This window comes from Hippocampus guttulatus, chromosome 3, assembly GCF_054856545.1.
Source record: "Hippocampus guttulatus isolate MCC_2025c chromosome 3, RoL_Hgut_1.0, whole genome shotgun sequence".
Lineage (NCBI taxonomy): Eukaryota > Metazoa > Chordata > Actinopteri > Syngnathiformes > Syngnathidae > Hippocampus > Hippocampus guttulatus.
The window spans coordinates 26,627,374-26,643,947 of NC_141263.1; the positions used below are offsets into that span (position 1 = coordinate 26,627,374).

General features: G+C 44.1%; 1 protein-coding gene across 1 annotated transcript in view; it reads right to left on the reverse strand.

Annotated features, from left to right (window-relative positions):
- The window catches only part of gpc5a (glypican 5a), a 72,078-nt gene that overhangs the window by 6,784 nt on the left and 48,720 nt on the right, over positions 1 to 16,574 (reverse strand). The gene's annotated exons all lie outside the window — the stretch shown is intronic.

Sequence of the window (16,574 nt, forward strand, 5' to 3'; positions counted from 1 at the left end):
CCTATTTGTAGAAACATTGGTAGGTTTGTCTTGCTCCAACACTGAAAAGATACTTTCCAAAAATGGGCGATGTGCTTTGAGATTGAAAAAAAAAAAAGAGAAGAAACAAGGAAGAAGGAAGAAATCTGCCATGCTACAGCGTTGGAATGTATCAACATTTGGAGGCAGACTGGAGTGAAGAAAAACAAGAGCAGCACTTCTCTTTTATCTACGGCTTGATAAATTGGAGCGCAGATCAAGAAATACGGTTTGGAGCACACTACAATCACGGCAGACAGACCGCTAACATGCAATTTGTGTTCAGTGGTTTGTGTTCAAGGGTCAATACAAACACGGCTTGTGAATTTAGCCTCGGCTCGTGACATCGCAACTTCTTCTGGCCTCTTTGGCGGGTGCAATGGATCATCCTTGATCCGCTTTCCATATTAATCGCTCTCCGTGCGCCGTTCGGTAGGCATAAGTGGTGACATTTAAAAAATAAAAAAAAAAGTGTGCATATTGACGCAAAGGCAGCATGTTTTGAGGGTTGCAGAGGCAAGAAGCCACACCGCAGGCGGTCTGTGATCTACTGTCTGCAGGGAGACTGTCAAAAAATGCCGAAAAGTCATTTTGTGTTGAAGGAAATATGCAAATCTTTATCATTTGTGTGCCTTAAACACGTGTACGTTGTTTATTCGGTTATATAATGCTTGAATAGTCGAATATACGTGATTTGCATGTTGCAGCCGCACGTGTGGCAGGAGAGAAGTTGTCAGCGTCAATGACGAGTGAATAGGGTCATTTAAATAAATGACACGCGCTTGTTGACGCTTTGTTGTGATTAGCCATCGCGTGTTTGAGCAAAGTGGTTTGGAAATGGAAGAGGACTCTGCGTTGAGAACGTAAAATGAAGGGGATGGAATTGGAAATGGAGAATTGAACCTTTCTTTCTGTACAGTATTTGGAAAGGCCACAATACATTGATTATTTTGAAACTGAGCTTGTACCAGTTATGTCTGTGCTGTTTTAACCCATTTGTTTTGTAAAGTGTATTTTTTTTTTGTTTTTGATTTTTTTAAACAATTGCAGCTTTTGCGGACGCGCCATTTCCCCATATATAAAGTTGAGTTGAGCTGCGGCGATGGTAAAGTTAGTGTCAGTTTGCCACCAGAAGCGATGCGATTTTGCGTTTCAAAATAAAAGCACACGGTGGAGGGGCGATGACCGACAGCGGGCCTTACTCCCACATTGAGACAGATAGCGCACACACACACACACGCACACACACACACACACACACACACACACACACACACACACACGCACACACACACACACACACGCACACACACACAACATTTAAAGTTCCCATACCTGTCAACTTGTACGTTTTCCTCGTATTGTATACGTTTTTTTATCATTTCAAATCATGTACGGCGTATTACAACTTTTATACAAAAAAAGATTGTGAACCGATCTCACAAAGACCATTTTGGCTCAAATCCTGATCTCACCTGCTGGCGGCCAACGACAATGCCGTCGTCGATCGCTACTATTGTCACGGCAAACCAGCAAAAGTAATCCTCAATCGTATATTTTTTTTCAGCGCTGCGTACGGTCGGATTGATAAAGCATGATGTGCGCATGCGCAGTAAGCCGTTGGAAGGGTTTTTGTTGCTTTGTAAGGGGAATCGTAATCATTTATAAGGGCAGCTATTAGCCGAGGTTGACAGGCATGAGTTCCATAGGGGCATTGAGTAAATTCAACACATTGCTTAGCTTTCAATGAGTGGAGGCGCCGTACTGGACATTTTTGTGAGTGAAAAGAATAGTGAAATCAATACGCCTATGGCAGTGAAACCTAAGTATTATTGTTGTTAAACATACCCTGGATTCAATCTTATTGCATGCAGATGAAGGTCCACCGAGTGTACTGTATATTTACAAACAAACGAGTTAATCACTTTTCATAAAGGCCAAACCAAATGTGGCATATCTGAACAGATGCGGCAGCCAAAATAAGTGTAAACAAGAAAGACAAGTGCTTATTTCTAAGCCAGTAGATTCCTCCTTCATTTGTTTTGTTTACCCGAGAACAAGATGAACTGAGAAGAGATGCTTAACAGTAAGAAACCACCCGAGACCACTCGGAGGGACGTCTGAGTGCAGCCGGAACATTTGTGCTGGCGACGGCATCCCACTTTCATTAGGCTCTGACATTCAGAGACCACAGAATAAACAAACTGTTTATCTCCCAAAATCCGATCAATTGGCGGCGCACCATTGATTTGCCAGTGAATCATCTTTTTTCTGCTTTTCCTCCGTTTCAATATTGACTCAACCGAGAAATGTCACACCTGACTTTTTCCACGCGCCTCATATGTATTTAGAAATGCCACGGTGCCGGGTTGATGTGTGCCTCAACTGACTTTGTGAGGCATGAAGAAGAATGCCATCTGAGTCTCGGTTTAGTATGCTTCAAACGGTAACAATAAAGTCGAGGCTTGATAGCCCTTCCGAGACACAACCAGCCACGCGGGCTATACAATATAATTAGCAGCGAGAGTCGATGCACACTCAGCCGGGGGCAGTACGTATATTCATTCCGATGTCGGCTGGACTGTGATTTTGTGAGTTGGGATCTGTTTTTGGTGCAGCCTGAAATACTTCTATTGGTTCAGGGTTTGTTACTTTTTGCGCTAATTAAAACCAGTGGCGTATTTCCACCGTACACACTCGACATCCGGGACAGCAGATCCATCCAGCGACATCCACTACAAGAGCTGCGTCCATACATTCATTCATTCTAAAGACTTTTGTTCCCTTCACGGTGGGGGTCAAAAGATCACAGAGGCGGGAAAAAAAAAAGGAAGCCTGCTAACTTTAGTATTGCCGACTTCAGTTGGTGTCGGCCGTTTCCGTGGCAACCGCGAAGCCTCCACTAGACCGTCACAGACTTTCATGGCAGTTTTAAACCAGCACAGCAATGTTGAAAGCTAAGGTTAAAACTTTCCAAATACTTTCAGCCTCTTTTTTTTCTCATAATTTTGGACTGCATTTAGTGGTTTCAATTGCAGCTCTATTAGATCCATAAAGGCAGATTAATTTCATTCGGCAGGTGAGCGGGTACATCTACAATACTGGAGTGCCTCGTGAGTGAATAATCTGTCAAGTTTTAGCATTAAAAAGCTACAAACGACAATTTTATGTAAAGTTTTCTTTTGAAGACAAAAGCATTGCAGAGTTTTGGTGTCCTCACTATTCATCCGTTAGGTTGGGGGCGATCATTATATGTCCAAGTCTTATCACACAATTATTTCAATGAAAGAAGTAGAACTTTTAGAGAAAATATACAGACATAGATTACAGACAACCAAAGGAAGTATCAAATCCAAGTGCTTAAAGTTGCACTGCGCAGATAATTAAACCAGACATGGAGTTATTTGACTACGATTCCTCTAAACCAGTCACCTTGAATCGGGCCTTTTGTCTCATTTAATTTACCTTCTTGCATCGAAAGGATTTCAAATGTCCCGACTCACCCCCAAATCCAACAAGCATCCATCCTGTCGGTGTACAATTATAGCACGGGGCAGATCAATTGAATCTAATTCAAGGGCGAAGCATGATTCTAAAACACAGAGGCCCGTGCAGCTCAGCGTGGGGGCCGGCAGACTGATGAAGTGCTTTGCTTTTATTCTGCAGCCCAGGCCACAGGGAGAGTGTTGATGTCCTGGATCCCGTCACCCCAGCCTCTATTACATCCTCCCAGCAGTCAATACTGGGCTCTGACCGCCAGTCAATCACTCTCAGGTTGCACGCACACCGGCAGAATACAAATCGGAATGAATAAGTCGTAGCGCTGCACCCGTGGCCAGCGCCGCACTTTTTGACTCAAGGAGGATGCATTCCAATAGCTCAAATTGTTATCAGGAACCCCCACCCCCCCCAAAAAAAATCCATAAACAAAGAAATAAGACCCAGAACGGAGGAGAAAAAAGGGGATTTGCCAAACACATCAACATATAGTTTTATTATTAATAACCATGAAGCAAGTATGCTTTTTGGAAAAAGAGTTATTCCCTGATCGCCCCCCCCAAAAAAAAATAAATGGGGAAAAAACAAAAGTTGAATAAAAAAAGTCAAAAGAATGTCATTAATATTGTAACAAAGGGATTCAAAGAGTGTTAACAAAAAGGACGGAATGTTGTAAATGTTTAATGTGCGGCGCCTTTCTCCACAAAGGCCCCCCCCCCAAAAAAAACACCATATCTGGTCTGATCAAATGGACGCATGCTGCTCGCCTTGAAGTCGCATTCCTCGAATTTCTCCCTTTTCTGTTCACCCTCATAAAGGTTCAGCCGAGAAACCAAACAAATACGTGCAGCACAAGGTCGTTGCGTTCCGCTCCGACCTTCGCCAATCTGTGTCGCTTCGACTACAAGCACCAAAGCTCACGTATGAATGCGCGCTTGAATAAAGAAGATTAGAAGTGCTTAAAAAGTGATTGAATTTTTTTTTAAACAACAGTCAATCTAAATGTTGCAGTTGCAGACGATAAAGTGGGATTTTGCGATTAATTTTTGTCATCTGCTTTCATATGAGTTGACTGCCGGCTGAACATAAGGTCCTCTTTTGCTGCACGTGGATCATCGTGCAAACTCTCCAACCGCAGCATTCGATGATGGGATGCTCGGCTCAGTGGGGTTGCTTATGCCCAGAGTAACGCATGCAAAACACATTCTAAAAGGTGTAAATAAAAAATAACTCGAAAACAACAAGCACAAATCAAACTCGAGACAAAGTCATGAAACAGTCGCAAAGCATTTCTCAGTCTCATAAATCAAATAAAACACTTTTGTCTCAGATGCCTTGCTAATTAGGACGATCACACCTCTTCCCCTGTTTTGATGTTCCTCTTCTGAGAAAACACAGTTTCCATAATAAAGTTTCTAAGTATGTTGTGATCTCTTTCTTATTAACCTTCCATTAACCTTCGGATAAACACGGGCGTCTCTGAGCTTGATTTCCCGCGATCGCGCCGCAACAGGCATGGCCCAAATTCATCAGACCAGCTGTGGAATTGCTTACGGTTGATTAAGCCACTGATAGCTCTTCGCCATGCGGAGGATGAAGAACTGGCAGAAGCTGCTGGTGAGCCAGGAGGTGTTAAAAAAAATTCAGCATCTGGTGAGTCTGCATGTCCTACTTTACTCAGGTCATAGAAGTAAAGTAACATTCTGGAATATATTGCCCCCCCCCAACCCCCAAAAAAGTGACCACTCATAAGATTCAATTATTTTTGACAGCAAACAATTACTATCGCAACCTAATTTTGAGCTAAATGACATGGATGTGACAAAAACACAGTCAAAAGGGAAAAAAAGCAATATCCGACAAAATGACCAATGTAATTATTTTAAAGACTCGTGGTTAAAAAAAAAAAAGCTTTTTTGGGGAATTCCATTGGAATCAAAGGATTTGAATAGGCATGCTTATCTTGGCATAACCAGGCAACCACTCTGAGGACACTTGCAAGCCCCTCCGGGCCCCGAGCGCATACAAATGTCATGACCGAAAAAAGGTTGCTTCTCTCCGTCTGCACCTCCCCACAAAAAAACACACGGAAATGTTTTTAAAATGCTAACTAGCCAAATGTGAAGAGCAGCCCGTGTCGGTGGCCAAAAGGACCTTGGCGGCTGAAACTCAAACGGGTTCTCCCAGTTGATGATTAACTTAGCGATCCATTCAGTGGCTTCATCCCCTCAAGGAAGGAAAAATTACCCTCCAGCCTTCCCTCTCCGGATTAGGAGAATCCCTTGGACCTCATCAAAGGGACTCCAAGGTGAAGAGGGCTGCTGACTTTCTCTGAAATGTCAGGGAAGAGATCAGCAGCAAGTCCGCTGAGCGCCAGTCGCCAAAAAGTAAAGCACATCCGGACCCTATCTCATAAATGCTGCCGTCTAAATTTATTTCTTTGTTTTTCTTCTTGCTGGATCACTTTTGATGTCAAGTACACTGACGGAGTTCCGCTTCAATGTTGTTCATCGATGGCAATTTAAAACAAACCAGAATTCTACGTCCGGCGATGGAGCTGCTGATCATCGTGCGTTGTTGTTATATACAGTATGTTTTGTTTTTTCGCTGAAATTATTGTCACTGATAAACCAAAAGTTGCACGTTACCAGGGAGGACCTTTTTATAAATGTTGTTCAACGTAATCCCAGAGCAATATTGCAATATCGCAACGCTTATCGTAATTTTCGCACTATAAGTGCTTTCAACTCGGCAGCTAATTTAATGAAGTAGCCTAAATAAGGATTTTTCTGATGGCCGCCAGGGAGCGCTCAAGCATAAAAGGTAAGAGTGAGACAAGTTGATATATACGTGTCGAGGAAGACGCATTTGACCTGTGTTTTGGGCTGCACTGCATCCACCAAGGATTACGATGCCCCCCAAAAAAACTCCCAAAAGACATTGTCGTGAAAGTTGACACGAAAGCGTAGATGGGAGAAAGCCGAATGAAGGAATGGTTGAGCGAGTGTTACGGCAAGCGAGGATTTTTTTTTCAATTGAAAACAAAGCCTTACGACGGCAAACAGTGACTTTTTATTTTTTTTAACAAGCCCGGTTAGTGCTGTTTTACTGCTGTTGCAGGCACTATTTGGAAAGAAAAGTTACGGTATGTTATTAAAACTTTGAAAACGCTTTCTGTGTACGTCTTTCTTTGTAAATACCTCATGTTACAATGTGGGGACCTGCGACTTATAGACGGGTGCGGCTTATGTGTCTTCAAAACTGTAGTGGGTGCGGCTTATAAAAAAAAGTGCACTCTATAGTTCGGAAATTACGGTCTTCCGTGACTGGTTGCAGATATGAGACAGCCTTTACGTGCGGGAACCACAGAAAGCATCGCTGATCAAAGCGAGAAATTTTCCAAAGATTGCGGCATTACATTTACCTTTCGAGATCTGAGATCTGTGCAAATAGTTACTATAGCATGGCTCATAGAATCCTCCTCGTTGGTACAACCTACATGAAATATTTATTAATGTAGCGGAGGAGAATTTAGCGCCAGGAAATGAACATAATTCAAGCTCATCTTCTTCGGCAACACAATGTTTTAGGGTCCACGCCCTCGGTTGAAATCAAGTCAGAAATGCAATTGTAACGAACCCAAACAACTCGGCTGCGCTGTCAGACAAATGATAAGAAAGTGCAAGGCCACAACCTTCGTTTTCACTTGGCTTGACGATTCCCCAAGAAGGTGTGAATGTGGCATGAAATAAGGTACGGAAGCAGGGCCAATTGATATTTAATTAATGTCGGGTCTGACTGGAGGGCTCAGGCTCATCTGCTGCACGTCTCATCCAATATTCATGATTTGCGAGCGGGATTCTTGCCACAGCAAACCTTCCACACGATAGAGGGAAACGATGTTGAAGTAGATTCAGCTATGGCGCAAAGGTGGCCACATAAAGGTCTGGAGCAACTCTGTAGATCTTGAAAATGAAATCAAAAAGCCTCGGAACCTCGCTGACAGAAAATCAGCAATCCGATAGCTCATTTGGCTCCTGCTTTTATTTCCCAAAGAGATCATTTCATTCTGACTTCAAGTATGACCTGACGTTATTTGTGGATTGAGGTGAACCGAGTTCATCCGTCTTCATCCCGAAATGGTCCATGTTATATAAAATATCAAGTAAATGCCTGACTCTTCTCGGGAGTCCACAGCAATGTTATTAAACTGCCTCGCCGTGTTATGATGATAGATCCCCGCACCAAACTTCGGACCTCCAGTGACCACAACTTAGATTCAAAATATAGAGACGGGATGTTCAGACAAGTGATACAGGCAATAAAGTCTGACGACAATCAACACGGCATCTCGGGCTATTTTGAACAGAGACTCGTCGGAAGGGACAGAGAAGAGGATGGCAACGCTTAATGCATTTCGTTTTAGACGCCGGCGCATGTCACTGACGACCAACATTCGCGGCGCACCTAAAACAGCCTCATACGTATTCTGCGGCATCGGGAATGGCCACTCAATTATCCGACAGCTCGGTGACAAAAATGGGGAGAAGCGATCGGGCTCTGCGTCCCGCTCACAATCACGACGGCTTGGCAATTTCCCACCAGGCCTCAGTGACAAGCCTCTGGATGGCAAGTGTGATAATGGATGGCTCCAATGGTCGAGCCTGGACCACACATTAGGAATCGGATCGATTGGCGAGCCTCGCACACAGGAAGCGCGGCCAGCAATCGATGCCGGGCTAATGTGTGAGTAGGTGGATGTCAAATGACAGTATCGCTGATCAATAACTATTCATTGTCAGCGATCATGGGAAGAAAAAGGACACTTCATAATGTGCGATTGGTTCATTAACATGCCCATTAAGATTGTGTGGCAGTCGACCAAGGGTTGGAGGATTGCGAGTGCTGATGGGGGACACGCTGCGGACTCGGGGGGTGATGGATCGTGATGGCTGCCAAATGTGGGGCACCGCGTATATTTTTCAAACGGGATGTCACTCACGGCAGCACGGTGGGCGACTGTTTAGCATGTCGGCCTCACAATTCGGAGGTGCAGGGTTCGATTCTGACTCCGGCCTTCACGTGTGGAGTTTGCATGTTCTCCCTGTGCCTGCGTGGGTTTTCTTCGGGTACTCCGGTGTCCTCCCACATTCCAAAAACATGCATGGAACACTCTAAATTAGTTAAGCGACCACTCAGAGGGCTGGGGTTGATTTGTGTGTCTGGCATTTCAAAAATGTGAGCAAGAACAGAAAAGATCTGTTCTCCTCATCATAGTCACACACCGCAGCGCCATGAGGACCCGTCTTTCTGAAACGGGATTGAAAGATGGAAAATCAACCATGGGAATTTGTCACAAGTTTGACAAATCAAATTGTGGATGCTAAATTAATCTATTTGCATGTATTCCTCCCTGAGAGTGTCAAATGAACTGCACGGCCATACAGCGCATGAGGCAAACGCAATTCTGGCGGCAAATCGATTTGTGTGAGCGATCAAGTTTGCGCCCATTTTGCCACATGCAGGCCTTTAGTAAATCAGGTCCTTATTTTTCCTCTTAAACATCAAGTCACATTTCAAAGTTGCCACATATCATGTCCTGCGCCAACTTCAAGGCCACCCTTCACTCTGATCACCGTGATGAATGTTTTCCTCTCATACAAAAGCATTTTCCATCCATTAAGGCTGAAGGTCACCACAGAACACCAGTCTGAGTAGATTCAGCCTTTTCCGGTGGGCCAGCGAAATTTTCTCTCTTCTGTGCTTTCACGCCGTGTATTTGTGTGACTGTGTGTTCATGCTGAGGTCTTTTGCAACAAACAGGAAGTCTGCAATGTTTTGTTTTGTTTTCTCCGCCTGCGCCATGTCGACCGAGAGGAAGGCTGATGGAAGAGCAGTGTTCGAGTCTGCCGTAGTTGGTGAGGCACATCTGCCGGTGACCTTGGAGGCCCCGAGGATGAAGGCTGAGTGACATTTCCAGAGGACACGAACTGGAAGGACAGAACACCTGCCTGTCATGTGACACTGCGATGACAGGTGCTTTGGATCATGTCCCTTCCAAGCAGCAGGTGATGTAATCATGACATCTATAAAAATGCTGTCGATATTTTTCACCCAAAAAGTCTTTGTGGCCAAATTCGAAGAATCAATTGAATGCTATGTTTGGCCCCGAAATATACAGTAATAAATATTTACTTAAAGCGACAGATGGATGGTAAGTCTTTCGAAGGATAGACTGTCCAAGGAGGGGGAACAGAAATGTGAGCCAAATCACAGCAGATAGTCCATTCCAAATGCTTTTAAAGCACTTGCAGATTGCCTTTTTTTTTTTTTTGGTCTCCAAATGTGAACAATATCAAAGGAAAAAAAGTGTACGTGGGAGAAACAGTCCAGTCGTGGAGTCCAGAGTTCAAAGTAAACATGGTGAAGCTGCATTTAGCACACACGCACACACACACACACACACACACACAAAAGGCCTCCTGCGGTGTCGGGGCGCAGACGGCAAACTGGCTGCCTCGTGAGTAGCTCTTGGATGACCAAACATGAGGCCCCCTTTTGAAACTGCGGGTGTAAATGATCACGCTCCAGTTGATTATCTTAACAGGAGTACCCGCGGGTTAAAGCCGAGGGCAGCCAACGTTATAAATAAAAAACGCTAATCAACCTGATTTTGTCTCGTGTTTCACATAAAAAAACTATTAATATGATGAACACCCGATAAATATTGTGTATAATACGCTCCCGTGTATAATACGCTTCCCCAAAATCAGCTGAGTAAACGTTTAGTAGTTTAGTTTTCTTTGTAAACGTGCTTGTTTGTGTCGTTGTTTTTTTTGTACACGTCGCCGAAAAATGTGTTTCAATGACTTGCACTGGCAGCATATATTTTGTGCTTTGGCACTGCATTCGGATTGGCAGATATCCAAAGCATATCATCACTCTAAACAGAAACCCGATTCTGATCTGAAGCTATCGGATTCCATGCCAGGTTTTTTTTTTTTTAATTCACACCGCCTCGACGCCTCTGAGAATCGCGCCGCCTGAGAGTAAACAAATCAAATTTGTGTCACTCTGCGGGGCGTGCAATACACTTCGCAGGAGAGTGTGAGTTGAGTTTCCGCTTGAGGGATTTTAATGAGTGCGACAAAGTATGTTTAAAAAGAAAATGAAAGCATCTCAAGACGTCACCTCGCACATCCGCAAACGAGAGGAGCGGTTTTGCTGTCGTGTCAATGACTGCTTCGGCGGCTTTCAGCGTCTCCAGTGAAATTCCTTCGTGGAGTGTATGAAGCTATTCATCGATATGGAGGGGGGGGGGGGGGGGGGGGGGGGAAGTCTACTTTTGTTTGAATGTCCAGTGAACTGTCTCGCGCCTTGTGTCGTCATTTCATATATGGGATGGAACTCCGTTTCTTGGTTGCGTTATCTCGGAAGACAAGACTCTCAGAGCCGTCACGTTGCCTGTTTGGTGGCCTTTCAGTCTTTCAGCTTCAATTATTCTCCTCCATTTGCTCTCATCAAGACTGCGAATGGTTTGCAAAAATTATTGCGGGAGATCTTCTCCACTTGCCCGCTTCCTGGTTTCTGATCATTTTTGCGTATTTATCCGACTCCAATGTTTCGAATAATCCAGCCAATTTGAATATCGCACACGGACAAGCCGAGTAAATAGAAAAAGCATTTTCTCAATGTTAAAATGATACCTTTTTAAAAATAAAAAATAAAAAAACATCATGACTGGATTGGGACCCAAATCAACGGCATCGTTTCACAAATTGTAATTTGGACGCTTCAGTAGCTTTAACGCAATCTTGCTTGACAAACTACCAGAGGAGGGTGAAAACGTGACCTCCTCGTCGAGGTAATGATCACAATAGAACACACGAAAAGCCGCGGTATGAAATGAGCCGTGTGAAAAATACATAAATAAATAAAAGACGGTTGCAAAAAATCATTAAAGATGAAATATATCACGTCATAGTTTACAGCGCCGATCCAAACAGCACTGAGCTTCGTCCATCACAATTTTTATGCGCGCATGCTGACAGCTCTCACTGCAGCTTTTTGCCCTTTGGTGTCGTTTCCGATCCTCCACAGAGCTCGCTTGGCACACAAGTCCCTTGAATTTCAGGACCATAGTGCTTGACAGCAGCCTCCATCGAAGGGGAGACTGGTGTTGGATTGGAGCGCTATTCCGTATGGAAGTAGTTTGAAAAAAAAAATGGTGGCTTGTTTTCTGGCTGCGTACTCACAAAAAAAAAAAATGTCTTCATCTACTCCATTTTATTTCGACAACGATCAAATCATCTGGGTCCAAATACATTTTTTTAAGTAGATATGTCAAAGTCTTAAAAAAAAAATGGATCTGGATCCAGACGATTAGATTTTGCGCAACCACTTGACGAAAGAAAATGGAGTGAATTTGACAAAACTTTTTTTCAGTGTCGTCATCTTACAACCACACAATCTATGATCCAAAATGCTGTCTTTCCAAAAAATAGGGAGAGTCACTTTCATTTGACGCTGCATTATGAATATGTACTACCCATATTCATTTTTTTTTAATCGTTGGAGTTTGCAGTATTGTAATAAGCACACAAAAATACAATATAGTGGTGGAATTTTATCTCGTCCAGCGGATGCGCAAAATCAAATCGTGTGGTTGCACGAAAAAGGATCGTCTGTATCCAGCGATGGATGCTACTTAAAACACGTACCTGACTTCAGATGATTTTATTTGCTCCAACCACTTGACAAAATAAAAATGAGCAAATGCAGCAGCACGTTTTTGTTTTGTTTGTTTTTTTCAGTGGAGCAGTAACGTGTAACTGGATCGTAAAACGCTCCGAGGTGACTCTCATAGAGTATCGCAGTCTCCCCCATTAAACACCCGATTCATGCAATGCAATTTTGCTTTGATCTGCGCAGCAGCGGTGTGCTCGCCTTCTTGAACAGCACGCCAAATAATGACTGAGTTCAGAGGGATCGTTCAATTGAGTTGACATCATACGATCTCGGAGTCTTTCCGAGTTAGGCTGACTGGCCAAAAGGTTGCGGGCCACGCCGCAGCAAACAATTTGCATTGCATTATCACGGGCAAGGAGGAGGGCGAGAATCTCAGCGGGTGAGCTAATCTCATCTCACACTGTAATGAGGCTAAAGAGCTTTCTAATAGCTACAGATTTTGTGTTCCGGGTTGTTGCAATATATGACAGGGGGTGCTATGGCAAAAACGGCCTCCGTTTTCTTTGTGGTTGAGTGCCGTTATGTCCGTCATCACTCGGCATTATGAGCGGGGGACTTTGAGATTGAGCGGCACTTTATTGCAGCGCTGAGGAGACAGACGTCGCCATCAAACACCCGCGGAGACACCATTAATGAAGAAGAGTCACACCTAAAGAGAGTCTCTCTCCGTGCCCTCGTGCGCTCGCTTCCAAGAAATCGATTTGTGTCCCTCTGGGTCTGACAGATTTTGTTTTGCGCGACAATGCTCACAAGGCAACCGGCCGGTCACAATGTCTGCAGCTGAATCGAGGCCGCCCAGATAAGAGCGCTTACAGCTGCCTGTTGAGGTTCGAGCGCTGAAACAACTCTCGGTTGTCTCCAACAACACACACACACACAAAGCGTAGCATGTGCCAGGAATGAGTCGCCACCTATTTTTTTGATTGGGATTAATGTATGTGCTCCTTTGTGTTTTCAGGCAGACATTAGAATTTAGCTCATTTAGTAGCTTTGTCTCATTAAAACCTCCCAAAGTCTCTCGATGCGTGTTTCTTCGTATCTCCCAATCGGGAGCAGGATAAACAAACACCACAGCGAGAGTTGCAGAATTGCTTCATCATATCATGAATTGAGCCAAGCAGCGCTTTTGATGTGATCACCCCAGATGTATATTTTCCTCACACAGTAAACAAATAGCAGGATTTCTCCTGGCATGACTGTGCTCCTCTTCTGAATCACTTTTGTTTCTTATTTTGAAATTGTTGCGGTTCTGTTTCCTGTTTTGGCTTCGGTCTTTGTTTTCTTTTCAGGTTGTTGAGGTGTGCTGAGCTCCTCGCGCAGCTAGTGTGCCCGCGTTAGTCGTCACCCTCAGTATTTACGCGCCTCTCTGACTTTCATTACAGAACGTGATGTTGCATCCCCGGACTGGGATTGTTCACTTCCTCGCTGAAATTCCTTCCGTGCTCGCTCCGACTTTTGAAATCATCGCCACTCTCCGTTGTACTTTGTTCTCGCTCCCGGTTTGCGCTTGTGATTTTCTATTCATTACTTTGCTATTTTTGAGAGTTTATTCCTGGCTTCTCCCAGCACTTTACATTTGGTCTGATTTCCTTTTGTTCTTTTTTTTTTTTTTTCAGCCTCAACGTGTTGAGCGCTAAGCCGCTGCCACGCCTGGTCCTCTTGTTTGTTTTTACTTGGTTTCTTTGTTGAATAAAGTTTATGGCTTAAGTCTCACTGTCCACTTCTGGGTGCTAACTTGAGAAATGTTAAAAGTGAATTCCATAATCACAGAGCAAAGGTTCCCATCAAAATGAGTGGAAATAGAATTCTGGCCCAAGAGCAACATCATGCTAACCTAGTTCAGAATCAGAATTATCTTTACTGATGGTACAGGTGGTATACTAGTATCATCAATAACAAGCAGCTACGTCAAACAAGGACATGACGAATAAGTATGGAAAGATATTCCGTCATGCAAGGGTCACGTTGTGCGGTGGTACCACCCAATGACAGCTGTGAGACAATTTGCAAAGTATCAAGCAGAGTGAACGTGATCAGTGATAGAATACAATATTATAACAGTTGTGCAGTTGGTGCAGATAATCATTTTAAAGTGACCAGTAGCAGTCTTTGTGGCATATACTGTCCAGTTGTACAGATGTCCGTCCTTGAGCGCTTTAAAGTGTCTGCTGCTGTGGAATAGAGATCAGTGACAATGGTTCAAGGAAGTACAGAGCTGGAGCTACGATGGTTTTTGCCGTAATGCGGTTCCACAGGGGTGTGCAAAATTGGAGATGCGTTTTTATGGGTCTGAAGTTAAAAGCACATTTGCTTATATAAAAATGAGGGCCAACATTTTCTTATAAGTAAAACAAAATCTATCGTTCATCACTGAGCAACATCGTAGCCTTCAAAAGAAATACCGTCACGCTAACGACAATGCGGGCAAGATGAGCAGCAATCCCAATCAGGTCAAATCATTCACAGTATCTTTGTGAGTACAATAATAAGATGTGGCACGTTAAAAAATAATAAATGAAATGCCTGGCCATGCGCCCTTCCATGCAGTCATGAAAAGAAAAAAACGAGGGCACACTTATGAAATGGGTGCGGGAGGAAGAGCTATTTTCATATCTCACTCCTGTCATGTTTTAGTGAAGATTCTCTGTCATCTGTGTCACGATTATCCGAGCAAAGATGAAAAAAAGAGGAGCTATTCCGAAAACTCCAGGATGAAGATATCTGAAAACAAGCTCCGCCCGCGCTCCTGGTCGGGGACAAATGATAATTTAGTGATGACTAGCGAGTGTGCGCGTAGTAACATAATCATGATAACGAACGTTCTCATGTATTAGTCACGTCATGATTTCTGACGACTCGTGGGTCGGGAAAACTGTCAAGTCGGTTTCCTCGTGCCCCGGCTGACGCGATGCCAGGCCGGCGCGGTCTCTTCCCGCTTCTTGTCAAGTTGGCGCAGATCTCACGTGAGCGTAATTATGCTCAATGAGGCTCATCCTTGAAATCAGGTCTCCATTGTGGCCATTGATCGCATCCTATTGAATTTTCTTATCGGTCCGGACCATCTACAGCGTGTTCTGCTGATAAACCTCAAAGGCACGGGAGAGGGATTATATATAATGGCGGAGAAAGGGATCAAATTAAATTTGAAATGGCCTTTCCGCAGCAGAGAGTCTTGCAGCGTTACTGTTTTGCTTTGAAGCACCCGCACACACACACACACACAGTCTCACACATTGTCCTCCAAAGTCTAACAGCCATTACCTCCCCCACAAAATTGCTCCTGCAAGACAAACATTGTCCATTTCCACTCTGTCTTCCTTTCCTTATTTTTGTGCAGTGATATTGAGTCTTTGATTGGTTTCACTATGACCTTATGAGTCTGTTCCTCCTCATTTCTCGAAGGCGGTTCTCTCAAGTCTCAGTAAATCGGTTGGCCATCGTTTGTCTTCTGGTGTCGTCCCGCAACAAGAATTCTGGCCTTGATCGAGATGTGCTGTCAAATTTTACACCTATTCCCAAGTCGCCTTTAATTACAAAAAAAAAAAAGAAATGTGGTACACACGCAGTTTAAAATCCTACTTTGATCAAGGTCACATTTATTGTTTGAATGGTCTTTGTTGTCATGTGACAAATTGTTGTTCCACATCAGGCACTTTGTATTGTTTTGAAAGCGCTCTGGAAATAAAGCGGAGTCGAGTGTGCTTCTGTGATTGAAGTTTTGCGCTCAGATGAAGGAGAACGAGCATCGCCGATGAGTAAGGCGGAGGTAAACCGTTTTCACTCCGGTGAGAAGCATAATGAGTTGAACTCTTAAATCAAAAAACAGCTGCAGCAGATTTGCACCGCTTGTTGCTCTGAGCACAATGATGTGTTCAAATCACAACAGAGCAAAGCTTCTCTTTGCAACCAGAGCCACGTGCTGTAACAAACTGCTTCGTGTGCCGTTTAGCATCTCATCAAACGAACAGTCGTGACTCGTCACGCTTTTCATGAAAGAGCCACGCTTGCCTGGCTTTCTTGAGGAACGCTCGCTTCTCGTTCGTCTCTTTGGTAACATTTAAAACTGGTGCGTACAGATGCGGCGCGGGCGACGGCAGACAGTCGGTCAGAATTTTCTCTTTGCCGAAACACATCACGGCTTCCCCAATTTCCAGCAGCCTCCCGAAGGACCGTGAGGCCGCGGGGGAACATTTACCCGGGGTGAATGACTTGTTTGGATGACCACCCACCCCCACAGCCGCCGCCCTCGTTGTCGCCGTGGGCAAAACGGGAGGGATGATTAATCCGGCGGTTCGCATGTTTAACGATGA